Here is a 13,178-nt window from a genome sequence, read left to right as displayed (position 1 = left end):
TGTAATAGGTTGAACTATTCGAGAGAAGTCTGGAATAAACCTACGATAAAAGTTGGCGAAGCCCAACATGCTTTGGACTCCTTTTACTCAGGTTGGTGAGGGCCACTTAAGAATAGCGTCCACTTTTCTTGAGTCCATGTGAACTCCGTTAGGTGACAAAATGAATCCCAAAAATTCGACCTCAGTAACGTGAAAAACGCATTTCTCCAGCTTAGCAAAAAGTCGGTGTTGACGGAGCCTCTCCAGTACCGCTGTGACGTGTTTTCGATGATCAGCCTCTGAGGCCGAGTAAACCAGAATATCGTCAATATAGACAACTACACACACACATCAATGAGTTCTCTGAGGACGTCATTCATAAAGTACTGAAAAGCGGCCGGTGCATTGCATAATCCAAAGGGCATTACTTGATACTCGAATAATCCATACTTAGTACGAAAGGCCGTTTTCCATTCATCGCCCTCTTTTATTCGTACCAAATGGTAAGCTCCTCTGAGGTCCAACTTAGTATAAATACAGGCACTTTTAACTTGGTCAAGTAGTTCTGGGATCAATGGTAACGGATATCTGTTCTTGATTGTTATCTGATTCAGGGCACGGTAATCTATACATGTTCTCAGGTCTCCCTCTTTTTTTGGAACGAAGAACAGAGCTGAGGAGGCTGGGGACTTTGAAGGACGGATAAATCCATTAGCCAGATATTGGTCCAAATATTGTCTTAGGTGAAGATTTTCTGGTTCGGTAAGGGCATAAATTCGACTGCACGGAGGAATGGATCCCGGAATCAGGTCTATCTGACAGTCGTATGACCTGTGAGGAGGCAGGGTGTTAGCTTGATCTTTCCGAAAGACATCATGATAATCCCGGTATTCAGAAGGCAGTTGTGGAGTCTCAGAGGAGATTGCTGCCAGCTTGGTGGGAGGCTGAGGATAACAGGTGGGAGCGCATTCTGGAAACTGAATTGTCTTTGCTCGCCAGTCGATTTGAGGATTGTGCTTCTCCAACCAAGGGATTCCCAGAATAACTTGAAATCGCGGAGCCTTGATCACGTCAAACACGATCTTCTCTTGATGTCCATCTTGGCCTACCAACGTCACTTCCAAGGTGGTGTGAGTTACTGGTCCGGAAGCTATTTCCGTACCGTCCACTGTGGTAATGACGTCTCTCACCGCCTTAGGACAAAGAGATAGATTCATCCTGGCGGCCATTTCACAGTCCACGTAATTGCCGATCGCGCCACTATCAATGTATGCTTTTATGGCATGCATACGATTGGGCTGCTCTTAACTCACGAGGACCATAGGCATGACGAAATGCGAGGTCAAAGAACTGGTTTTAACGCTCGGCAAGCAGACCTCTACACTTGTCGGGCGAGGTCGTTTTCCGACTCAGAACCTTCGGCACCTTTATCGGATGCTCCTACCATCTTTTTCTTTGGTTTCACAGGGCAATCTCGAAGAAAGTGTCCAGAATTTCCGCAATAGAGGCATAATTGCAATTGTCTTCTCCTTTCTCGTTCCTTTTGGGTTAGGGGTCCTTTCACGACCCCAATTTGCATGGGTTCCACGGAATCATTTCCTTTAGCGGAGCTCTGTGGTCTTGAAAAAACACGGGATTCAAATCTGGAACGATCGGCCTTCCGATTCTGCAGCCTGTGATCTAATTGAACCACCAGATCGATATATTCAGAACAGTCTTGTGGCGGATTTACCACCTGGGCCAGAACGTCTTTAAGTTCCCCTCGCAGGCCTCTGTAGAAAAGCGTGATTCTCTTGTCTTCCGGCCATCCGGTTTCCACCACTAGTCTGTTAAATGACGCAATGTAAGTCAAGAGGTCTTGATTACCCTGTCGTAGTGAAAGAAGTTAATTATCCAAGGCCTGACCCTGGGAGTGTCGTGCAAACAATCTCTCCATACTAGCTTGAAAGTCTTGGAAGTTATGAAGAACAGGGTCATCCTGAGTCACTAAAGGTATAGACCAATCTGCGGCACTGCCACTAAGATATGAGAGCACGAAGGCCACCTTGGCCTGGTCCGTTGGAAATGCGGCGGGTCTACACAAAAAGTGCAAGCGACATTGATTGAAGAAGACAGCGAATCTCCTTGGATCACCAGAAAAACGCTCGGGCGGGGCCAAAGGTACATTTCCTGGTAGATTAATCTGCACCGGATTAGTGGAAGCCGTTGGAGCATGGCTCCCTCCCGAGGCAGGCAGAGGAGTTTGTCCCGCTTGGGCTTGTAACAACTGTCTGGCAAGATCATCAGTTCGCTCCTTAGAAACAACTAACTCTCTCCTTAAGGCATTCGTTTCCTGGCGTGCTGCGTGTACTTCTGCCCTCAACTCCCCAAGCAATTGGGCCAATTGGTCTGTGGCTGAGGTTTCCATTGTGCCTGGGCGGGAAATATGTGGTAAGGCTTCGCGTTCTGTAACGCTCACCTGGTTCCCTCGGAGGCGCGGGTCTTGGCTGGCCGGTGAAACCGTCTTCAAAGTTAGGCGTAGGGTCCGTCTGGCTCCCTGGTTTGGTCCCCTTCTCACCGAAAGCTTGACTTGGAGGGTGAGATGTCTACAAGTGGAAAAGATCAGGGGGTGTTAGTAGCTGGAAGGTTAGATGAAGTCTCTACCCCCACACTCTCTCCTCCCGTGGTACTCGGTTGCTAACTGTGCTCACCTTAAATAGGCGAATGCCGGGCTCTCCATCCTGCGTCTTGTGCAGGGGCTCTGGGTCCAGTTACTTCACTGGTTTTGGGATCAGCCTCTTGATTGCAGAGGGTAAGTAGAGAGCGATGCCGCCGTTAATTGCACGAGCGGATTTTGCATATATCAAGTCCTTAATGTCCTCTTTTAACGTCCCTTTCTTGCAGGGTTGGCTGAGAAGAAATGATGGCGAAAGAATGCCAAAGTTCATGGAGGCACGTAAGTAGAAAGTCTGTGCAGGGCCTTTCAACGCACCTTAATGTCTCTCTCTTGCTTTCAGATGGAGAATGATGAAGGCGCCGGTGATGATGCCCAGGTTCGTACCGAAGCGCGAACAAGATGATGGAGAATAGGAAGGCACGTAAGTAGAAAGTCTGTTCAAGGCCTTTAAACGCACCTTAATGTCTCTCTTTGCCTTGCAGGTAGCGGAGTGCGGTGCGAGCTGACTTTGGAGCATACGTCGCAAAGGTAAGCCGTTCAGAAACAAAACGTTACTAACCAATGTTCTTTTGTCTTTGCAGGGCTCGATGGCGGAGAAAGGGTGCGGCGAATACCTTAAACGCTCCGGTGGATCGGGTAAGTTGAAGCGCTGACCTTGACTCTTCTAATCTGTGTTTTTGTTGTTGTGCAGATGCTGCTGAAGACTGAAGAATGGATCCTCATCAGGTAAATCCGGAGATTTCGCGTTCACAGGAGCTGGAATGGAAGATTCCCTGGAGCTGACACGGTGAGCGTCCTGCTGCTGATGCAGAATAACGCGAAGCACGTGGCACCAATCGGGTGTGGTTTAAATAGTGCACAGGAGTGCTTCGGCGTCTTCTTCCACAGCCTCGCCCAGGTAAGAAAAAGAGTTCCAGTTTCCAGAAGAGTTCCAGTCCTAGGGAGTGGTTCCAGCCCCACCCAGAAGAAAAGTAGTTCCTGCCAGAGGAGGATGAAGACTTCATCCTGTTGGTAAGGAATCAGCATGGTCTGCTGCAGGTAGGTCCACCCAAGCACTTCTGAATTTGCTATGAGCCCAGCGCTTCTTGTGCCGGGACCAGTCTCCACAATGAGCCTGGCACCACCGGTGCCAGGACAAGGCCCAAAAGGTCCCTAAAGGGACTTGCTGGCGTCTGCAGTGAATGTTATGAGCCTGCTTCCAAGGGCGTTGGGCTTCTCCTGGCTCCTTGGAAGCAGTGGTCATGACAGCACCCCCCTCAAGGCCCCTCCCAAGTTCGTCTTCTCCGGGGGTCTTGGTTTGTCGGGAAAAGTTCGGTGAAACTTCTTGACCAGACGGGGTGCATGCACATGTTCCGATGGTTCCCAAGGTCGTTCCTGGGGTCCATAACCTTTCCAGTCAATCAGATAATATAGTTTTGATTTGGAAATCTTGGAGTCTAGGATGTTCTGAATTTCGAACTCCAGTTCTCCATCCACTAGGATAGGGTCTGGAGATTTTGTCAAACGGGTTCCAGGTTGCATGGGTTTTAGCAAGGAGACGTGGAAGACGGGATGAACTTTCATATGAGTAGGTAAGCCCAATTTTACTGCCACTGGATTTATTATGGCGGTGATCGGGTAGGGTCCCAGGTATCGTGGATTGAAAGTACGTGGTCCTTTTAAGGGTAAATGTTTGGTGGACAGCCAGACTTGATCTCCCACTTGATATTGGGGAGCTTCCTTTCGATGTTGGTCTGCACCCTTCTTGTAATGTTCCTTGGCTTGCTGAAGGTGAGAAATGGCTTCCTTAAAGGCTTGAGTGATTGTAGAGTGCAGGTGATCTACAGCAGGTGTTCCAAGAGTCTGAGGTGGATCAAGATGTGAGGTGCGGGGATGGATTCCATACAAGAGGAAAAAAGGGTTTTTTCCAGTTCCAGAATGGACTGAATTATTATAAGCGTACTCCGCAATCCAGAGGATTTCTTTCCAAGTGCCTTCTGCTTGCTGCAACATGCAGCGTAGATATTGTTCCAGAGTTTGGTTGGTCCTCTCGGCCTGCCCGTCGGTCTGGGGATGATGGCTGGTTGAAAGCCTTACGTCAATTTGGGCTAAACGACAGCAATTCCGCCAGAAGTGGGAAATAAACTGACTTCCTCTATCCGAGATTAGAACTGAAGGAAAGCCGTGCAACCGAACGATGTTCTCGAGGAATTCCCGTGCTAGAATTGAAGCTGTGGGTAACCCCTTTAATGGAATAAAATGAGCCATTTTAGAAAATAGGTCCACAACTACTAAGATCGTATTATATCTGGAGCATGGTGGTAAATCCGTGATGAAATCCATGGAGAGAGTATGCCACGGGTGAGGAGGAATGTCTATTGGATGTAAGAGGCCTGATGGTTTCTCCTTCTGGCTTTTGTTCTGAGCGCACACCCCACAGGAGATTACAAAATCTTTAATGTCCTTCCTCCAAGAGGGCCTCCAGAAATGTCTTTTTACTTTTTCAGACGTTTTAGCAATGCCGGGATGCCCTTCCATTAAGGAGTCATGGTAACATGAAATGACCTGTGATTGTAAATCCGTACATGGCAGATATAATCTACCTTGAAAGTATGGCAAGTCTTTTTCCATTGTAAAGTCTTTCCCCTTGAGTTTCCAGTCTTTTATTTCTGCTGGAGTCATAAGTTTTTTAACTTTCGCTTCAATATCTTCAAGGGATTGTGTGTTAATTAAACCCAGGATTCTTTGTTCCGGAATTATTGGTACGGGTTCAGGACTAGTCGTGAGTTCATCTACTCCCACTCGGGAGAGGGCATCCGCTTTTCCATTCTTGTTGCCTGGTCGGTAAGTAATTACAAAGTCGAACTCGGCGAAAAATAGTGCCCAACGGAGTTGTCTAGAGGATTGAGCTTTGGCTGATTTTAAGTATTGTAAATTGCGATGATCCGTAATGACGGTGACTGTGTGTCGTGCTCCCAGGAGATAGTGCCGCCAGGCCTTAAAGGCGGACTTAATAGCTAAAAGTTCTTTATCGGTAATGGTATAGTTGATTTCGGGAGCCGAAAATTTGCGGGACCAAAAGGCCACAGGGTGCAACTGGTTTGTTTCTGGGTCCCTCTGCGAAAGCACTGTTCCCATCGCGAGACTGGAGACATCGGTCTCAACAATATAGGGAAGTTCCGGGCGGGGATGTTTTAAAACCGGAGCTGAGATGAATTTAGTTTTCAGTTCTTGAAAGGCTTGTTCGGCTTCTGTAGACCATTCGAAACGTTTGTTTTTTCTGAGAAGGGCTGTAATAGGTTGAACTATTCGAGAGAAGTCTGGAATAAACCTACGATAAAAGTTGGAGAAGCCCAACATGCTTTGGACTCCTTTTACTGAGGTTGGTGAGGGCCACTTAAGAATAGCGTCCACTTTTCTTGAGTCCATGTGAACTCCGTTAGGTGACAAAATGAATCCCAAAAATTCGACCTCAGTAACGTGAAAAACGCATTTCTCCAGCTTAGCAAAAAGTCGGTGTTGACGGAGCCTCTCCAGTACCGCTGTGACGTGTTTTCGATAATCAGCCTCTGAGGCCGAGTAAACCAGAATATCGTCAATATAGACAACTACACACACATCAATGAGTTCTCTGAGGACGTCATTCATAAAGTACTGAAAAGCGGCCGGTGCATTGCATAATCCAAAGGGCATTACTTGATACTCGAATAATCCATACTTAGTACGAAAGGCCGTTTTCCATTCATCGCCCTCTTTTATTCGTACCAAATGGTAAGCTCCTCTGAGGTCCAACTTAGTATAAATACAGGCACTTTTAACTTGGTCAAGTAGTTCTGGGATCAATGGTAACGGATATCTGTTCTTGATTGTTATCTGATTCAGGGCACGGTAATCTATACATGTTCTCAGGTCTCCCTCTTTTTTTGGAACGAAGAACAGAGCTGAGGAGGCTGGGGACTTTGAAGGACGGATAAATCCATTAGCCAGATATTGGTCCAAATATTGTCTTAGGTGAAGATTTTCTGGTTCGGTAAGGGCATAAATTCGACTGCACGGAGGAATGGATCCCGGAATCAGGTCTATCTGACAGTCGTATGACCTGTGAGGAGGCAGGGTGTTAGCTTGATCTTTCCGAAAGACATCATGATAATCCCGGTATTCAGAAGGCAGTTGTGGAGTCTCAGAGGAGATTGCTGCCAGCTTGGTGGGAGGCTGAGGATAACAGGTGGGAGCGCATTCTGGAAACCGAATTGTCTTTGCTCGCCAGTCGATTTGAGGATTGTGCTTCTCCAACCAAGGGATTCCCAGAATAACTTGAAATCGCGGAGCCTTGATCACGTCAAACACGATCTTCTCTTGATGTCCATCTTGGCCTACCAACGTCACTTCCAAGGTGGTGTGAGTTACTGGTCCGGAAGCTATTTCCGTACCGTCCACTGTGGTAATGACGTCTCTCACCGCCTTAGGACAAAGAGATAGATTCATCCTGGCGGCCATTTCACAGTCCACGTAATTGCCGATCGCGCCACTATCAATGTATGCTTTTATGGCATGCATACGATTGGGCTGCTCTGGACTCACGAGGACCATAGGCATGACGAAATGCGAGGTCAAAGAACTGGTTTTAACGCTCGGCAAGCAGACCTCTACACTTGTCGGGGGAGGTCGTTTTCCGACTCAGAACCTTCGGCACCTTTATCGGATGCTCCTACCATCTTTTTCTTTGGTTTCACAGGGCAATCTTGAAGAAAGTGTCCAGAATTTCCGCAATAGAGGCATAATTGCAATTGTCTTCTCCTTTCTCGTTCCTTTTGGGTTAGGGGTCCTTTCACGACCCCAATTTGCATGGGTTCCACGGAATCATTTCCTTTAGCGGAGCTCTGTGGTCTTGAAAAAACACGGGATTCAAATCTGGAACGATCGGCCTTCCGATTCTGCAGCCTGTGATCTAATTGAACCACCAGATCGATATATTCAGAACAGTCTTGTGGCGGATTTACCACCTGGGCCAGAACGTCTTTAAGTTCCCCTCGCAGGCCTCTGTAGAAAAGCATGATTCTCTTGTCTTCCGGCCATCCGGTTTCCACCACTAGTCTGTTAAATGACGCAATGTAAGTCAAGAGGTCTTGATTACCCTGTCGTAGTGAAAGAAGTTAATTATCCAAGGCCTGACCCTGGGAGTGTCGTGCAAACAATCTCTCCATACTAGCTTGAAAGTCTTGGAAGTTATGAAGAACAGGGTCATCCTGAGTCACTAAAGGTATAGACCAATCTGCGGCACTGCCACTAAGATATGAGAGCACGAAGGCCACCTTGGCCTGGTCCATTGGAAATGCGGCGGGTCTACACAAAAAGTGCAAGCGACATTGATTAAAGAAGACAGCGAATCTCCTTGGATCACCAGAAAAACGCTCGGGCGGGGCCAAAGGTACATTTCCTGGTAGAATAATCTGCACCGGATTAGTGGAAGCCGTTGGAGCATGGCTCCCTCCCGAGGCAGGCAGAGGAGTTTGTCCCGCTTGGGCTTGTAACAACTGTCTGGCAAGATCATCAGTTCGCTCATTAGAAACAACTAACTCTCTCCTTAAGGCATTCGTTTCCTGGCGTGCTGCGTGTACTTCTGCCCTCAACTCCCCAAGCAATTGGGCCAATTGGTCTGTGGCTGAGGTTTCCATTGCGCCTGGGTGGGAAATATGTGGTAAGGCTTCACGTTCTGTAACGCTCACCTGGTTCCCTCGGAGGCGCGGGTCTTGGCTGGCCGGTGAAACCGTCTTCAAAGTTAGGCGTAGGGTCCGTCTGGCTCCCTGGTTTGGTCCCCTTCTCACCGAAAGCTTGACTTGGAGGGTGAGATGTCTACAAGTGGAAAAGATCAGGGGGTGTTAGTAGCTGGAAGGTTAGATGAAGTCTCTACCCCCACACTCTCTCCTCCCGTGGTACTCGGTTGCTAACTGTGCTCACCTTAAATAGGTGAATGCCGGGCTCTCCATCCTGCGTCTTGTGCAGGGGCTCTGGGTCCAGTTACTTCACTGGTTTTGGGATCAGCCTCTTGATTGCAGAGGGTAAGTAGAGAGCGATGCCGCCGTTAATTGCACGAGCGGATTTTGCATATATCAAGTCCTTAATGTCCTCTTTTAACGTCCCTTTCTTGCAGGGTTGGCTGAGAAGAAATGATGGCGAAAGAATGCCAAAGTTCGTGGAGGCACGTAAGTAGAAAGTCTGTGCAGGGCCTTTCAACGCACCTTAATGTCTCTCTCTTGCTTTCAGATGGGGAATGATGAAGGCGCCGGTGATGATGCCCAGGTTCGTACCGAGGCGCGAACAAGATGATGGAGAATAGGAAGGCACGTAAGTAGAAAGTCTGTTCAAGGCCTTTAAACGCACCTTAATGTCTCTCTTTGCCTTGCAGGTAGCGGAGTGCGGTGCGAGCTGACTTTGGAGCGTACGTCGCAAAGGTAAGCCCTTCAGAAACAAAACGTTACTAACCAATGTTCTTTTGTCTTTGCAGGGCTCGATGGCGGAGAAAGGGTGCGGCGAATACCTTAAACGCTCCGGTGGATCGGGTAAGTTGAAACGCTGACCTTGACTCTTCTAATCTGTGTTTTTGTTGTTGTGCAGATGCTGCTGAAGACTGAAGAATGGATCCTCATCAGGTAAATCCGGAGATTTCGCGTTCACAGGAGCTGGAATGGAAGATTCCCTGGAGCTGACACGGTGAGCGTCCTGCTGCTGATGCAGAATAACGCGAAGCACGTGGCACCAATCGGGTGTGGTTTAAATAGTGCACAGGAGTGCTTCGGCGTCTTCTTCCACAGCCTCGCCCAGGTAAGAAAAAGAGTTCCAGTTTCCAGAAGAGTTCCAGTCCTAGGGAGTGGTTCCAGCCCCACCCAGAAGAAAAGTAGTTCCTGCCAGAGGAGGATGAAGACTTCATCCTGTTGGTAAGGAAGCAGCATGGTCTGCTGCAGGTAGGTCCACCCAAGCACTTCTGAATTTGCTATGAGCCCGGCGCTTCTTGTGCCGGGACCAGTCTCCACAATGAGCCTGGCACCACCGGTGCCAGGACAAGGCCCAAAAGGTCCCTAAAGGGACTTGCTGGCGTCTGCAATGAATGTTATGAGCCTGCTTCCAAGGGCGTTGGGCTTCTCCTGACTCCTTGGAAGCAGTGGTCATGACAACACCCTTCTCTCAGGGACAGGCACTCCAAAGGAGACTGGCCTGCGAACAGAAATCAAAGGGCACACACATTCATTGATAGACAACCCTCACAGTGCGGGGTTGCATTTATAAAGGCCTTTGTTTCTATTTAGAGGGGGTGGAGTTAGAGTAGTCTGGAAAACTCTGTTCGAGGGAAGGAGATGTTCAGCATTTTGAATCTCTCTGCCTCTCTTTCTGTTTCCTGTCCCCTCCACTTCCTGTAGCACCAAGCACTTTGGGTGTAATGTCAGAAAGGCAAAGTCCACTCATTTCAAGAAAAGGGAGTGGACCCTAATGCAGGCTAGCTTTAGTCTGATCACATGTGTGCTTTTGCCTTTGAAAGAAGGGTACACACACCACCTCTTGGACTCATCTTGCAGCATCTTTGGATTATTACTTGAGAATATTTCATTGGATCCTGCTGAGAAAGCAGTCCTTTCTAAAGTCCTCCAGTTGTGAGGTGAAGGCATGTGCTCCAAAGGCAGAGACCATCTCTGTCCCCTAATCACCCCAAGGGACCATTGCAGGTGAACGCTGCTGCTGGATCCTAAGTCTGCCTCTTTGATAGCCACCCTGTTGCCTAGGACCTCACTGTGCTGCAGGCCTCCTTAAGGTGTGCTCCATCCTCCCCTGTGTTTGGTAACCTGAGAAACAGTCTGACATTGGCCCTTGAGACCCTGGAGTGTAATTCCCAGAACTTGAAAGCCAGAACAACCAAGACCCCAGTTGGCCATGACGAACCGCTCTCAGCCGTGATTTGAGCGCACCTCAGTGCAGATGGATCCAGCAGTAACCTTCAATGCTGCCCTTTGGCACCCATTGTTCTCCAAACCGATGTACACTGTTCTACCCCATTCACCACCGCACTGCGCCATCTGAAGCATGCCCTTGCCTCGACTCAAACTATGAAGTACCCCTGCCTTGTCTTGCTCGTGTCACAGTCAAAATGCCAGCTTCTTCATTGCCGCTCCTGTGAGTTGAACGACCCAACCATGGTGTTCCCCGAACTCCAACCTTTGAACCTCCACTTTGAACTCACTCACCTGCACATGGCACCTAGAAACACTTGTCTACAGGCACGTTATAAATGCCATATCATATCATATGACATCTTGGTACCATCAATACCATCATCGATCCTCTACCACTGAACTAGACCGAGTAAGCACCTGATCTGCACAAGATTCAAGATTGAAGCTCCCCTGTCTGTTCGACCCTGACTCAATGCCAGCTTGCCACTGGACAGTCTTGACTGCAGTATCTATGACACAAGCCAACACTTTGGTTGACACCGGGAGTCATGGTTTGATGCTGTTGAACCCCCAAGACATTTTCAGAGGTATTATTGACTGATATCTTCCCACCTGGGCACTCTTTGGACCTTAGAGACTGTCTAGGTAATTTGAATCGGTTTTTAAAACTTCAAGAAATATCCTTTGAATATTGTGCTCTTTAAATTGCCTTTTCTCTCCCCTATCTCAATATACAGAGAGCTGTGTCTATTCTGTATTCCTTCTACAGGGATGGATTTTTACTGTGTTAGTTAGTTAACGTGTACATGGTGTGATTGATTAAAGTATATATTTTTACAGAACCTTGATGGGACAGTTTGTTATTTGGGCTGTTATACTTCACTCTCTGGGTTGCTACTGTGGGGTTTAAATGCAGCCCCAAGGACAAAACGAAACGTTATCTGGCTAAGTAGGGCCTAGAAATGCAAAAATATGTTCCTTTAATTTGAAAGCACACTGTTGACTGGAAGACCAGAAGGACAGCATGGAAATTTCAACACTGCCGTATACACCAACAGTGTTGTCAGAAACAGCAAGACTAAAATTAAGTGTGCCATGTGTGCGAATGACAAAAATGAATGGCTAGCTTCCATTAGGGGCTATTGAGACACCAAACACATTTTTCCCAAAGAGCAAAGCTGCCATAGAAATGAATACATTTTGCAGTTTTGTTTGAAAGGAACTGTTTACAGGGGGAAACCCCTTGGCCTAAATCATTGAAATATATATTTTAATGTGAAGTTGGACATTAATGGCATGATGCGAGATATTAAAGCCGGTCAATGTGTAAAGGAATTGCAACATTCAAAAATACCAGTTTTCTGTGCATGTGGAATAACTGGGATTATACCAAAATACATTTTCTCACGAGATTCGAAGATACAGGAACTGCACACCTCCCCCTACCCTTATCAGAATATCAAGGAATGTCCTTGAAGCTCACAGAGCCAAGAAAAGGGACAGAATGTTGTTAAGACGGATTTCTGAACTCTGTCCTGGTGGCGCAGAAGTTCAGAAGGCCAACCTAATTACTTGGAACAGGGTAACCTCTGGACAAGCCAGACCAATCAAGGTAGCGATCGCGGCGGTCAAGACTAGGTCTCAAGAGGGGTGAGGGTGACTGAAAGCCCGCAGTGAGCACACAAAGCAAGAGCGCTTACAAACTACTCCAAACAGTTGTTTATATCAAAAATAGATACACATTTATTATAAGGCCTTGAAACTAATAACCACAGTAAAAGCAGCAATATACAACGATAGTAAACCAACACATACACTATCCACCCAATATATATACAGAATACACAGTTTCACAGCATTAGCAGCACGAAATATGTTATCCACCTGCAGGGGAAGGAAAACAGGCAGTGCGAACCAATGCGTGTGATATGTCCGCCTTCTGAGGCCCCTAACTAGATGGTAGTCCAATCCCTACGAAGAGTGGAGCCTAGTGCTCAAAAGTACCTGCACACGCCGGTGCCAATGGGCAGAAGGTGAAGCTCTTCGGAGGACGTTGGACAGCTCTGTAGGGTGCCCTAATGAAGGAGAACACGGTCCGCGACTCTAGCGCAGCCTCCACTGTGAGGCAGAAGTAGGGCGCGAGTACGGACAAGGGGAGCTGTATTTACAGCGGGGAAAAGCAAGGGGCACTGCAGGAGGGCGACCAGATCCTAGCTAATCTACTCACCGGTCCCCGAAGCAAGCAGGCCCGAGCTTCTCCTCGATAGATGCAGCTTCTGGCAGGTTCTGAAGAGCAGGGAACGTCTCGTCGTCGTGCAGAGTAAAAAGACGTCCCGATCGAAGAATCCTGCACAGTTTTGTCGCCACGGCAGGGCAACGGAACGGCCGGGTGTATTCAAGCCAAACGAGCACCGTTCACCTCTAGCTTAGGGTTGCTAAGCAAACGAAGCGTGTGAGCGTGCCCCGGACTCAGAATACCACCCAACCTGTCGGCGATTACAGAGCAGGACTCCTTAGTAAGCTGGTCAGTCAACTGGATGGCCCAGAGACACTTCCGAAGGCTTACGGCAGGAGTTGATGAAGGTGCCGGGAATAGCTGGTCCTGCTATTCCAATAGGTCG

This window comes from Ambystoma mexicanum, chromosome 4q (genome assembly GCF_040938575.1).
Source record: "Ambystoma mexicanum isolate Mex_15411 chromosome 4q, UKY_AmexF1_1, whole genome shotgun sequence".
In the NCBI taxonomy this organism is placed as follows: Eukaryota; Metazoa; Chordata; class Amphibia; order Caudata; family Ambystomatidae; genus Ambystoma; species Ambystoma mexicanum.
The sequence above is the reverse complement of the archived record's forward strand: the minus strand, read 5'-3'. Positions refer to the sequence as shown.